This window comes from Lissotriton vulgaris, chromosome 5 (assembly GCF_964263255.1).
Source record: "Lissotriton vulgaris chromosome 5, aLisVul1.2, whole genome shotgun sequence".
Taxonomy (NCBI): domain Eukaryota; kingdom Metazoa; phylum Chordata; class Amphibia; order Caudata; family Salamandridae; genus Lissotriton; species Lissotriton vulgaris.
In genome coordinates, this window is record NC_141693.1 from 1,007,744,016 (window position 1) to 1,007,757,902 (window position 13,887).

Below are 13,887 nucleotides of genomic sequence, written 5' to 3' on the forward strand. Positions count from 1 at the left end.
ACACTTATGATTCAGAGGTTTTGCTCTCAAGAATCTTAATCTCAAAAGCTGAGCACAATTTGCATTGCATGGGGGGGGGGGGGGGGCATTTTCTTTTATTCACTACGTGATTCCGGCCTCATTGGAAACTAATTGACAGCATCAATAGGAGTAGCCTCTTTTTTGTGTATCTGTTCCTCGTTTTATTGGCTGAATTTGTGTGATTTGTTGGAATGCACAAAGAAAACGCACATGCAGGCAATACTATGCAGATAAACAATACACACAGAGACACACATAACATAACGTCTATTTGTAAAGCGCACGTTCACCACTACGGGTATCTTGGCGCTGAATAACAGATGTTTGTTGTTACCCAACTCTAATGATACTCATTTTATCGACCTCAGATGGAGGAAAGGCTGAGTGGACCCACTAGGATTTAAACATGTGTGACCTTGAGGTCGAACACCGGCCCCTGCAGCAGACGCATTAGTCCACTGAGCCACCAGACCCGACATACAGTCAGACAAGGCACATGCAGATAAAGGCTAATGTTGATTGGATGTGTGGATGGATTGATGGCTGCCTAGTTGTATATATGGATTAATAGATGGTTGTATGGGGGTTGATGCATTCATTGTTTGGGGCTAGATGGACAGCTATGGTTGGATAGCTTAGTGGATGGACGTGCAGGTTGATGGGTGTATTTGTGGTTGGGTGAAAGTGGCTGATGGATGCATGGGGATGGGTGCAAGGACGCCTGGGGTCACTAGATGTCGTTTGAGTTGAAAAGTGAATGTACAGATGGCAGTGTGTGGATTGGTGGGTGCACGCTTTGAGTTGAAAAGTGAATGTACAGATGGCAGTGTGTGGATTGGTGGGTGCACGCGCAAGTTGAAGGATTCATAAATGTTGTTTCACAGAATAAGAAAGTTACTTTAATGAGAATGGTCTGCTGGTGAACAGTAGAGCATATTCAGAGATAGTATATATTTACTACCACACCTAGGCTTAACTTTATAGTTTTTACTATTTACCCTTACCAAGTGTAAATTAACTTGTAGCTGTAGATTTACAGGTCTCCACCTACTCAAATCAGGGTGTGGAGCCTCCAGCACCCAGGTTTACGAGTGTAATGCTACTACTAGTATCTTTGCACACATAGGTGGAGACCATGACCAATGTTTTAATGTTAACTTAGAACTGATAAAATAAACTGTTACAGCACATTGCCTCATCAAATTAAGTGTGTATTAAAAGATCATTTAATTTGAATCCAAACATCGTTACTATTTTTATGTAATAATGTTATTGAAAGTCGTATAATTGAAATGATTTCATATTTTTTATATTTGTAATTTATTTTTTAATGATGTTTAATTATTGTATTTTAAAATAACCAATCCATTGTTTAATACTTCTCTAAATTGTTTTAGGCATAATATTTTTGTGAGGGTGTGTTTAGATATAGATATTTAATTTAAATGTTGTAATTATTTTAACATTATGGGGTGGTATTTCTATTTCCTCTCTGTGAATTTTTGTTTCACATTGTGTTGCAGTACATGTTAGCGGCTAAGTGTGGTGCTTCTTTTGCACCTGTTTTGACTCCTTTAAGACTGGAGTAATTTTGGAAGTTTAATTTGTGAATAACAGTGTTCTTACTGTTTTGGGGGTTTGTGTTTGTATTACTGTGTTGTTAGAAATGGAGGTCTCTTGTTGGCATAGGTAGGTACCTTTGTCCAAATAGGGACCCTTGCTTCTAGTCAGGGTAAGGGAGATCCACACTTTAGATAACTCCTGCTCACCCCCTGGGTAGCTTGGCACGAGCAGATAAACTTATCCCAAAGGCAATGTGTAAAGTATTTGTATTCAAAACACACAGTAATGCAGTGATAACACCATAAATGGACACCAAACCAGTTTAGGAAAAAGAAAATATCTTTATCTAAACTCAACAAGACCAAAATGACAAAAATCCAACATACATGCAATAAGAATATGACTTTAAAAAATGTTTCAAGCAACTGTGTCCATAGAAAATTATGGATGCGTGATTTCTCACAAAGTGCCTGTAGATTCGTCAAAAGGCACAAGGCCAAACAGCCGCTGAGCTAGGAAGCGTCGCAAAACAAAGAGATGTGTCAGTTCCTGAGACCTTGGGGAGGCGATGTGACAGTTCTGCTGCATGCAGGAGATGTAATGTGTTGTGTCCGGTCTGTAGGGGAAAGTGACGTGTCAACTCCAAGATGATTCTTGTCAGAGGGTGATGCGTCAGGAAAACTTGCCGCACTGGTATGATGCGTGGAAATCCGGGCTGCGTCGGCAATTGATCTGGCGGCATCGAGCGGCGTTGCATCGGTTTGTTCAGCCACGATCCCTCGATGCATTGGTTCTTGCAGTGGTGACAGGGGCTGCTTCAGTTCTGCAGCAGCGATGCGTGGAGATTCTTTTCGTGTAGCGTTGCTGTATCGGATAAAACAGCTGCAAGAAGAGCGATGCATTGATTTCTTCAGTTCTTTAGGTTTCTTCAAGCCCCCAACAGCAGGAACAACCTCCAGAGGCCCAGAACTGGAACAGGCACCTCCTGGCAGTCTTTGTGTTCCTGAGACGTCAGAACAGGAGGCCAGCACACACAGACCCTTGAAGAGCTTCTTCAAGCAGGTTCAAAGCAAAGTTCCAGTCTTTGTCTTTTCCTTGGCAGAAACAGCAACTGCAGGCCAACTCCACACAGCAATGGGGCAATACTCCTCCTCACAGCTCTTCAGCTCTTCTCCTTGGCACAGGTTCTTCTTGAGACCAGAAGTAATCTAAAGTTCTAGGGTTTTAGATTTAATACCTATACCCCAAATTATCTTTGTTCTCTTAGCGCAAGGGTCTCTGAGCCTAGTCCAAACCAGATCTGACCTCACTGGGGCAGTATTACCACTGGGGGTGGAGACAACTTTGTGCAAGGGAGACAGGCCCTATTCAGGTACAAGGAACTAACCTCCTAAATTCAGCCAAGGTTATTCAGCCTAGCTCTGAGTCATCCAGAAAGGGCCAGACACACTTCAACCCCTCCAGTGACTGTCTACAGTGAATGTACATCCCCAGCCCTTGTCACTGCCAAAACCAGACAGTCAATACACAAATCGGCAGAGTCACACAGAATAGTTAAACAAGAAAATGTCTACTTTCTAAAAGTCCCATTAGGCCCAGATCTCTGTACTGGGGTGAATGTATGACATTGTTCTGCATTCTGTCCATCAACTGTTGTTTTTGCATTTGTCCCCCCGAGTGGGACGGGTATGCTCAGACGTGAGTCCTGTGCTCTCCATGCCACTGGAATCAAGCTATCCTGGCTGATGAGGGCGGAAAGCCCGAAACCGGTCCTAGGATGCTTGTTTCCAGTCCAGGGAGGACCTGGCTTGGCAGTTCGGGCTGGACTGTTCCCATGGGGAACCGGGTCAAGACTGATTTGCATATGGCTGGGTTCAAACTGGAATGGCATGGTCAGCAAAAAAACGATGGATTTAAGCCCAGATATCTGTACTAGAGTGAATGTATGACATTGTTCTGCATTCTGTCCATCAACTGTTGTTTTTGAATTTGTCACCCGAGTGGGACGGGTATGCTCAGATGTGAGTCCTGTGCTCTCCATGCCACTGGAATCAAGCTATCCTGGCTGATGAGGGCCAAGACTGATTTGCATATGGCTGGGTATCAAACTGGAATGGCATGGTGAGCAAAAAAATGATGGATTTAGGCCCAGATCTCTGTACTGGAGTGAATGTATGACATTGTTCTGCATTCTGTCTATCAACTGTTGTTTTTGAATTTTTCACCCCGAGTGGGACGGGTATGCTCAGATGTGAGTCCTGTGCTCTCCATGCCACTGGAATCAAGCTATCCTGGCTGATGAGGGCTGAAAGCACAAGACCAGTCCTAGGATGCTTGTTTCCAGTCCAGGGAGGACCTTGCTTGGCAGTTCGGACTGGACTGTTCCCATGGGGCACAGGGTCAAGACTGATTTGCATATGGCTGGGTTCAAACTGGAATGGCATGGTGAGTAAAAAAACGATGGATTTAGGCCCGGATCTCTGTACTGGAGTGAATGTATGACATTGTTCTGCATTCTGTCCATCAACTGTTGTTTTTGCATTTGTCACTCTGAGTGGGACGGGTATGCTCAGACATCAGTCCTGTGCTCTCCATGCCACTGGAATCAAGCTATCCTGGCTGATGATGGCTGAAAGACGGAAACCAGTCCTAGGATGCTTGTTTCCAGTCCAGGGAGGACCTGGCTTGGCAGTTCGGGCTGGACTGTTCCATGGGGCACAGGGTCAAGACTGATTTGCATATGGGTGGGTTCAAACTGGAATGGCATGGTGAGCAAAAAAATGATGGATTTAGGCCCAGATCTCTGTACTGGAGTGAATGTATGACATTGTTCTGCATTCTGTCCATCAACTGTTGTTTTTGCATTGGTCACCCCGAGTGGGATGGGTATGCTCATACGTGAGTCCCATGCGCTCCATGCCACTGGAATCAAGGTATCCTGGCTGATAAGGGCTGTATGACATTGTTCTGCATTCTGTTCATCAACTGTTGTTTTTACTTTCTGTAAATGGCATTTTCAAAGACACAATTTAAAAGTCATCTTTACTAAAATATGTCTTGTTTAATTTTGTGTTCAGAGAGCCTAAACTTTATTTCTCTATCTTGTCCCAATGGGAAGTTATACATGTAAGATGTTACAAAGCATTTCCCATTCTATCCTATGGGGCAAGATAGCGTTTCAATAGTGAAAATCGAAATTGGCAGTATTTCACTATCGGGACATGTCACACACACCAGTACATGTCCCACCTTTCACATACACTGCACCCTCCCCATGGGGGTACCTTGGGCCTCCCACAGGGGTACCTTACATGTAAGAAAAGGGCAGGTTGGGCCTTGCAAGTGCACGATATAGCAGTTTAGAACTGCACGCAGACACTGCTGTGGCAGGTCTGAGATACCTTTTCAGGGCTACTCATGTGGGTGGCACAATCAGTGCTGCAAGCCCACTAGTAGAGGGATATAGATGCCTTCAAGGGAATTCGTTTAAGCAAATATTGATAATTCAAGTATAACTAGGAAGGATAAATCAATGATCCTTATGAGAATTCAATTCCACAAAATGAGTTATTAATTATAGAGAAACACAATTCATCAAAACACAAAAAGACTACATGGATAACAAACACAAACACAAAAGGTGTATAGGAAAAAATAGAATTTATCAAGTGGTAAAACAATTAATTTCATATACAGATATAGTTGATTCGAAATTGATTAGGTCTGCAGGTATACAAACAATATATTGTAACGGTGTTCACTGTCTTTTTTTTATCTCAGACTCTAATATCCGCAAGTGGAACGGAATTAGAGTATGCTCTGACCAGGGTAAGGGTGGCTGTACTTGCACTCCAGTCCAGTTCCCGAAAATAGGATCCAAAAGATGACCAAGTTTATGGGTCGGAGCACAGTTTTTTAGGTCTAATTGAAGGGATTGTAATTCTTGCCTGATGTCCTTTGCCTCTTTGTCGAGATGATCGTCAAAATGGACATTCATGTCCCTAGTACCATAATTCTGCTCTTTCTTATGGCTAGGTGGGCTGCCGCTTCCGCTAGGCTAGCCGTGAAGTCATATAGCCTGCCTGGGGGTCTATATACAAGAATTCCCGATAAGGAATGTTGAGGCCCAAGTATAATTGTGAATAGACCAGCTTCACAGTGGTCAATCATCAGGGGTGATAGAGAACATTCCATCGGAGCTTTGATCGCAATTGCAATCCCTCCGCCCCTCCCCTCCTTCCTATCTAGTCTGGAGATTGAGTAGCCAGGTGGCATGGCTTCTATAATATCGGGGTCAGGGTGTTCTCCTAGCCAGGTTTCTGTTATAAATAGTATGTCAAGTGCCTCGTCTTCAAGTAGGTCATGTATTTGAGTACTATGTTTGCTAAGAGATCTACAGTACAACAGTCCTGCTTTTAACTTTCCTTTGTCCAAGTCATTAGTCGGTTCTCTAGCAAATTTACACGGACATAATGAGCAGCTACGCAAAGATGCCGCCTCCATAGTGTGCTGGCAGGGTGAGCTAATTGCCGGACAAAGATCCAGCAGTTCCTGTCTTCCATACCGTATGTAGGAGGACCCTGGACGGCCAGGGGTCGTGGCCCCATGCACCGTTCGGCCGCGGACGGGCGCAGACGGGCTTGACTTAGGCTCGACTTCGGCGCGCTTCCGGCGCGCCCGCTGCACGCGTCCGCTGCGCAGTCGCGGCCCCACGCACATTTATAGAAAAGAGGGGCAGCTAGAGCGCTGACCTTGCAGCCCTGAGCCCGGAAGTGCTGGGCTCCTCCTCCACCCTCCACATCAAACGCCCATAATGGACGCGGCGGACCGGGGCGGGAATCTAATGCGTGCGTGCATGAATCACCGAGCTATTCAGTCAGCCCACAGGCGAGGCACAGTCAAGTTTAAAATTAACACACAAGAATTCACTGTCAACAATTAAAATTAGCAGCAATCGCTAAATTACTTGAATTATCAATAGTTGCTTAAACGAATTCCCTTGAAGGCATCTATACCCCTCTATTTAATTACCCATTGCCCAAATCTCTGCAAGCCCACTAGTAGCATTTGACTTATAGGCCCTGGCACACTCATTGCACTCTACTAGGGACTTGCCAGTAAATCAAATATGCCAATAAGGGAGAACCAATTGTAATCAGAATTTACACAGGGATCATTTGCACTTTGGTACTGATCAGCAGTGGCAAAATGCCCAAAGCATCTAATCCAGCAAAAATGATATCCAGCAGAGCATCAAATATACAGGTGGGAAAGGCAAAAAGACAGGGGAAACCACGCCAAAGATGCCAAGTCTAACATATGTACCTCCCTAAATCTCTCCTTATATTTAATTAAAACACTCTCATTCAGTAGTGAGTATTCCCCATTATTGGACCAATCCCTCAGTGCTACTCCCACAGTTACACTTAAATGGTTTGTTCAGCCGTGCACAGATCTCCGCAACGTTAGGGCAGGCCGAGGCAGAGGTCACCTCATGTAGGTTTGTGAATAGCATTTTGTAGTGCGTGTGTCGTACTATTGTAGCACTACTTTACATACCACAAAATGCACATGGATGTCATTTTGGGGCTACCATGATAAGAATAGCAACCCCTGGCTTACCCCTTGGGGCCCCAGGCACTGCCTTTGTAACTCTGTCCTACAAGGTCGCTATGCAATGTCAGGACAGAAGTTAAATAGGACTGATCAGAAAAGTCTGCTTCACTGCCATAATTAAAGTGAACAGCAAACACACACTGCAATGAAACAAATTGTTGGCACCATTCGTGAACAGTGGGTTCTGGCCTGACTTCTCTTTGCTGGATGTTGTGAAGGCATTACAACAGTCTTCAACAAGAACACAGCAGGGTGTGTTCCAACAGAAACATTACAAATTTGCATCATAATTCATTTATGGTTGATAGTTGCATCTCAATGTCTATTGCTTACACTGGGCAATGTGAGGGGAGAGGGAACTAAGGCAGAAGTGAGAGAGAAAAGAGTGACCAGACAGCCACTGAGGTGAGGAGATAGATGTTGGGTGGATAGACATTTGTGAGAGAGGGAGGGACAGACAGAGAGAGATGATGAAGACAAATACAAGTGAAGAACAGAGTCCAGAAAGATAAAGAGGCAACAACAGGTAAAGAGATGTGATTGGCAGAGAGATGGGAAATAACCAGCTGAGACTGAAATGGAGTGAGAAACAGGTGTGTGAAAGGCTATAAAGTGATAGCCTAGACTGAGGCAGAAGAGGGGAGGGGTGCAAAAGGCATCTGAGAAAAGGGGGATATAGTTGAGAGAAAGGTGAAAACGACACTACAAAGAGAAAGAGAGGCAGAGTAGGAGACACGTGAAGTGAAAAAAAGAGAGTGGTGTGAGAGAGATCAAGGAGAAAGACATAGAGAGAGGGGGTATAGGTGAGACAGAGGGAATAAAAAGGAATAGAGAGAAAGACTTAAGTGGTGAGGGGATAGATGTCACTTAAGTGTTGCCAGACATCGCAGTTGCTACTCCTGCCTTGCCCCTTTCAGCCACTGACACTGCTTTTGCTACCCCTGGCCTCTGAGGTGGCAAAATAAGGGCCAGCCACCCCAAGAACAAATGTGTGGCTTGCCCTTATGTGCGTTGGAGTTCTACCTACCTTGTATTCTGCCCATTGTTTTATTATGCTAATAATGAATAATAGTCTGATATTCATTATTAGTGTAAACAAGGAGCTGGAACAGGACATTTGCTGACAGCTAAGGTAATTAAAATAAAAATGTATTTTGTGTCTGTACACATGAGTAAGAGTGTGCGTGTGTGGAAGAAAGCCTGAGTGTGTCAGTGTGTTCAAGCGAGCATGTGTGTATGCGAGCGAAAGTGAGCGAGTGAGTGACAGGTAGTGAGTGCTACTGAGTGCTCATGATTATGACTGAGCCATAGTGGGCTAAAATGAGTTAGTGAGAGAAAGAATTACAGGAAGCGATTTTGAGTGAGTGAGAAGTATGTTTTAAGAATGAGTAAGAGGAGTGAATGAGAATATGTGAGTGACAGTGAGTGACAGTAAGTGTAGCTGTGAGTGAGAATGAGTGAGGATAAGTGAGTTAGAAAGTGAATGAGAGTAAGGGTAAGTGCAATTGAGTATGACTGAGTGAAATAGCAGGAGTAAAGCTTAATGAGACTGAGTACAAATGAATGAATGAGTGAGAAAGTAATTGTGAGTCAGGGTAATAGTGAGACAAGCGATAATGAGTATGAGTAGTGTAAGGGTGAGTGAGAATGAATGAGTACAAGTGCAAGTAAGTGAGATCAAATGAGTGATTTTTAGTGAGAGTGAGGGTGTGAATGTAAATGAGGGAGAATGTGGTGCTATGATTGTAAGCCTGCAGTTGGCCTTCGCTTATTGAGGCAATTCATGGGTGATAGGCACCCTTGGATAAATGCCGTCACTGCCATATCAGAGGCATTGCTTAGCATGACAGGCACCTGTGACAAAATATTGGCACTAGTATACCAGAGGTAATACTTGGCATAGCGGAACACCCATGACAAAATGATGATGCTGGCAAATTAAAGATAATTATTGGCATGGACCACCTACAGAAAATGCTTATGCTAGCATACTGGAGTAAGTTTTCAGCATGGGGGCACCTGTGGCAAAATGCTGATACTGGCACATTGGAGGTAATGCTTGGCACACGGGAGGTGGCTTGTGGGGGGCAGGCAACCTTAGCAAAATACTGGCCCTGACAAACCTGGGGTAATTTTGGACATAGGTCCTCAATAGTATATGGACATCATTAATGGCAAAATTCTAACACTGGCATATTGTAGGTAATATTTGGCCTATGGGGGCACCCATGGCATAAGGGGTGAATCCATGACAAAACGCTAGTCCTGACTGTGAGAAGTTGGCCTGGTATATGATGTTCACTATTCTAGTGAGCACCTTGCACCAGTCCAAACAACCCTTATGGTGATGGTTGTAAAGTCAACCTTATAGACCAGCTATCCTAGGGGTAGCATGGACAAAGCAGTCTTAGGCTAAACTCAAGAGGGCATGTAAAGCCAGCTGTTTTACCATGGTGGAGAAGTGTGGCTCAGTGGAGAAGTGTGGCTCAATGATTAGAGCGGCAGACCCTGATGGAGAGGTCTAGCCCGGGACCAGGGTTCAATTCCCCGCCACGGCGGGTCTTGGGCTCAAAATTCCACGGACCTGATAATTCTCGCCTCGGTGCCTATTCCAATCATGGAGTCCCACTCTGCAACTCTAGGCAATAGCTTGCTTAATCTCCTCAATGGCCCCCACAATGCTAAGGATGCCTGGCCTCCACCTTGGGGGTGCCCAGGAGTGGACGCCTCACAGGGAAAGCCAGGATGGGTTCCACAGCGGTATTCGTACAAGCGCCTTGAGACCCTTGCAGGTGAGTAGTGCGCTATACAATTATCAATTTACCATATGTAACCTCCTTTAATACCAAATAAAAAGGAGACCACACAGGATATATAATCAAAATATATATGCATTTATTTCTAAAGAAATCCCCTGAACTCTTTATGCGCAAAGAAGCACAAGTGCATAACAAGTAACTTAAGATAACATACAAAAGTTGCACAAATATGGATAGGCCGGGGTGGCCCGCTAAACCATATACTAAGAAAGTGGTATAAGTACCACGTCGCGAACAATGGTAAGGCCTAGGGCCTTGGGAATCGCTGGGGCTACACTGTACTAACATAGTTAGGGAGCAGGAGGCCCACGGGATGCATGTGCAGTGTCTAAAGGCACACACGTTCACACATAGAAGTCAATGGGTGCGTAAACATTACAAAGTTAAAGGTTTGGGAGTCTTCCGACTGGACTAGAACTTAACCACTTGAAACTAGGACACTAGGAGTGTAAACCTTTACAGGAGCACCGTAGTACTTGAGTTACCTAACCCACAGGAAGCGGGTGCATAGGTCCCAAAGTGTGTCAGGTTTTGTTGTGGAGATCTATGGAGCCTTGGAGAAAAGATGCTGCAGGCGGCCAGAAGAGAAGAGTCCGGGTGGATCCAAGGGTGGATCGGAGATGTGGAGGACCTGAAAGCAGAGGGGACAGAGTCTGGGTCACTAGCCAGTGACCGGGATGGAACCAGGATGGAACCAGGTGATGTCGCGTTGCAATCAGGTGGTGATGGGAAGCTTGTCTCTGCAGCCACATAGACCAGGAGGCGTCAACGACAACCAGGAGGCAGGTACGGACTGTCCCCTGAAGGTTCTCGCTGTCGGCAGTGTCGGCTTCAGGATTGGAGTCAACAAGACGTGGCAAAGGCAACCCATGCAGAATATGATGTAGGCTTCTTTCTCAGGCCAGCAAGGTCAGAGGGGCTGCTTCTTTTGAAGGAAGCAAGGGCCAGTCTGGAGCAATACGACCAGTGGTGTAGATTCAAAGGATCATCGCCAAAATGGTCACTAGCCAACGGGCAAGTGACCGGGCAGATGCGTCAAGCAGGAAAATGCATAAGGGCCCCACGCAGAACCCGTGGAGGGTACAGGGCTGATCTTTGGTGCAGATGCTGCTCGGCGCTGGGGCTTCTCAATCCCCAATGCACAGCTTCGAGGAGGCCTCGGGGGCTGCACAGTTAGCAGGTTGCAGACTTTTTCAAGATGGCCGGGCCCACGTCTCTCGTAGCCTCCACTGGTCTCAGCTTTGCAGGGACTGTGGATCAAGCGATTGGATGTCTGGGAATCTGGTTCTTGTCAGGCTCTGTGCTCGGGCTCCGGCGGGAGGCGGCAACAAAGCAAGCCATTGATCGCTGGATGGTGCCTGCTTGTGCAGGGTGGTCACTCCTTGACCACAATGGAGATTCTTCAGTCGTCTTTTTCAAGTAGATTGTCGAAGGTCCAGAGTTTCGTTTCAGAGTTTCAGTCAGGATTAATCTAAAGTCTTGGGACTCAGCTCCTACCTATATACCAAGTCTAGGGGCTGGTTTGCCTGCTAGGTCCCTCCTATGGGTGGGACCAGGGAAGGGGGTGGTTACACCCCTTTCCCTTTGTACAGTTTTGCATCAGAGCTGGGGCTGGAGTGCTCCAGCACCGGTTTGAACTGGACTATGCATGGGACACCTAGTGTGCCCCAGGCAGTGTCTCATTCCTTTCAGCCCCCCCGTCCCAATACACAAAATCCTGTCTGGGGTGGTGCTAGCACCTCCCAATGCAGGAAACCTATTGCCCAAGCCTCCCTCACTGGAAGGACTCCCAGCAGCAGGAGGTCAGACTTGTGTCTGTGGCAGCAGCATCCATTTTGTGATGCTGAGGCTCTGGTTAACTTTAACCGGGAATAGTAGGAACACCATGTCTTCTCCCTCTAGAAGGGTGGAATGCTACCCCTGTTGCCAGGACTGGCAAGGGGGTAGTATCCCAAATCGTATGACACCTTACTCGACATGTTTTGATAAAGCCAAACCATAGTTAGCATTTAACCGGGAGGTTCATAATGCACTTAAGAGAATATGGTATGGCAATATCCTAGAACAGCTATAAGGACATGGTTCCGAAAGCTGCAGACAGGCTCAGCTCATGCTAGAGCACCATCTCACATAAAACCAAGCACTCCCTTCAGGATTGTCAAGGCCTGCCATAGGAGTGACTTATAGGTGTATATGTGTCTAGATATAAGGTTAGATATAGGTATACTATATCTAAAGCAAAGGGTGATTACACCACCTTGCCCCAGCTGAGTGATCAGCCAGTTGTCTCAATTTGGTTGTCCAGCCAGGGGTGGAATAATACATGCTGCAGCCCCTGGTAGGCCTTGGATGCACCTATGCCCTGGGTACCTATAGTACACTGTACAGGGGCTCATAAGGTGACCCAGTATCCAATTGGAGATGTACCTAGGGTACATGGAGTCCATTTTAAAGAGAGAGCAGATAGCCTGGGACCCTGATTTGTAGGATCCCAGGCCAACTAAGTCAAAAACCAGCTAAACACTAGGCAAAAAATCTGGGGTAACCATAGTCAGGTATCCACCTTCCTACACTGACACAATGTCGGTCATTTCTGACATATGTTAGCCCCCCCTAGCACATTTTTTTTTAAATGGGGTTAAATAAGGAAGAGCATCAGGTTTGATTGGCCACGGCACACAATAAAAGAGGTTGAATATTTAGTGAGTGCCTTTTCAGAGCCTGTGCCTTATCAGCAAATGTATCTGAAATGTGTACCTTAAATGCCCAATTTGACTCCATGTTTTCCAAATATTCTCAGGAAGAGAATCCCCTGGAACTAGTGCTTAGTTTGTAAAAAATATAAAAAGTCCAGGGCCCTCGCCAGGAGGCCTCTGCAGATTGCAACACCCATTGCCCATGCTAGAGCTGCCAACAACAGCACATACATAACTACTAACCTTCACATTTCTACAAGTTTGATAATTCAGACTATTCCATGCCCACAAAGCTATAAGAATGGCTTGGGAGGAACGTATTAGCCATTTTTGTTGTATACCGAATTAATGAACAACTGTTGTTCTGCTCATCTCTAAACCACTCAAACAGCGCTTCCATGTGGCAGACTGTCATGTCCCGGTGTTAAAAATGAAGTGCTGGTGCCAAGCACCACCGGCACAAATTAAGTACAAATTAAGTACTGCCTGGGACACTCCCTAGAAGAGGCAAGGCACACTCGCTATGCTCCCTTGCTACAATTCAGTGCAAGTATTACACCACACCACTTTCAAAGATCACTACCCACCACAGCAAGAACCAGAGGAAAACAGTGTCTTGATGAGCAGTTTACTTTTTGCAGCTTCTACTTGGACCTAGAAATTGCACTTTATGTTTTTCAAAATAAATAATTTGAGCAGTACAGTTCAATCTCTTCTAATTATTAAAATGAAAGAAAAACAAACACCTCTTTAAACAAGTTTTTAGGCTTGTTCAATTATTGTGGAGACATGGCAAATGAGGTGTTTGACTAAAACCTTCACATCCGTGCTTTGCAAGAGTGTTAGTGCCTTGCAAAGGACCATAAATTGAATGGATAAACAATGAGGAGTACTTTAAGCCAATAATATATTTCATAATCATTTTATAGTCTATATCAATTAATACATATATGTGAAAATAATTACTAATGTTTTTTCATTTGTTCCTCTATCTATGATTTATTAATGCCTTTCCTGTTGCAGTATACCATGGGGTAACTGTTAAGTCATGACAGTTTGTGGTATAAATAATTTTGGTTCCCAGTACAGTTTGGTGGTTTGTGGCACTATTTCCTCTTCTGGCCAACACATCATTTTTCATTTAGAACTAAAACAAGCATTGAAAATGGAAT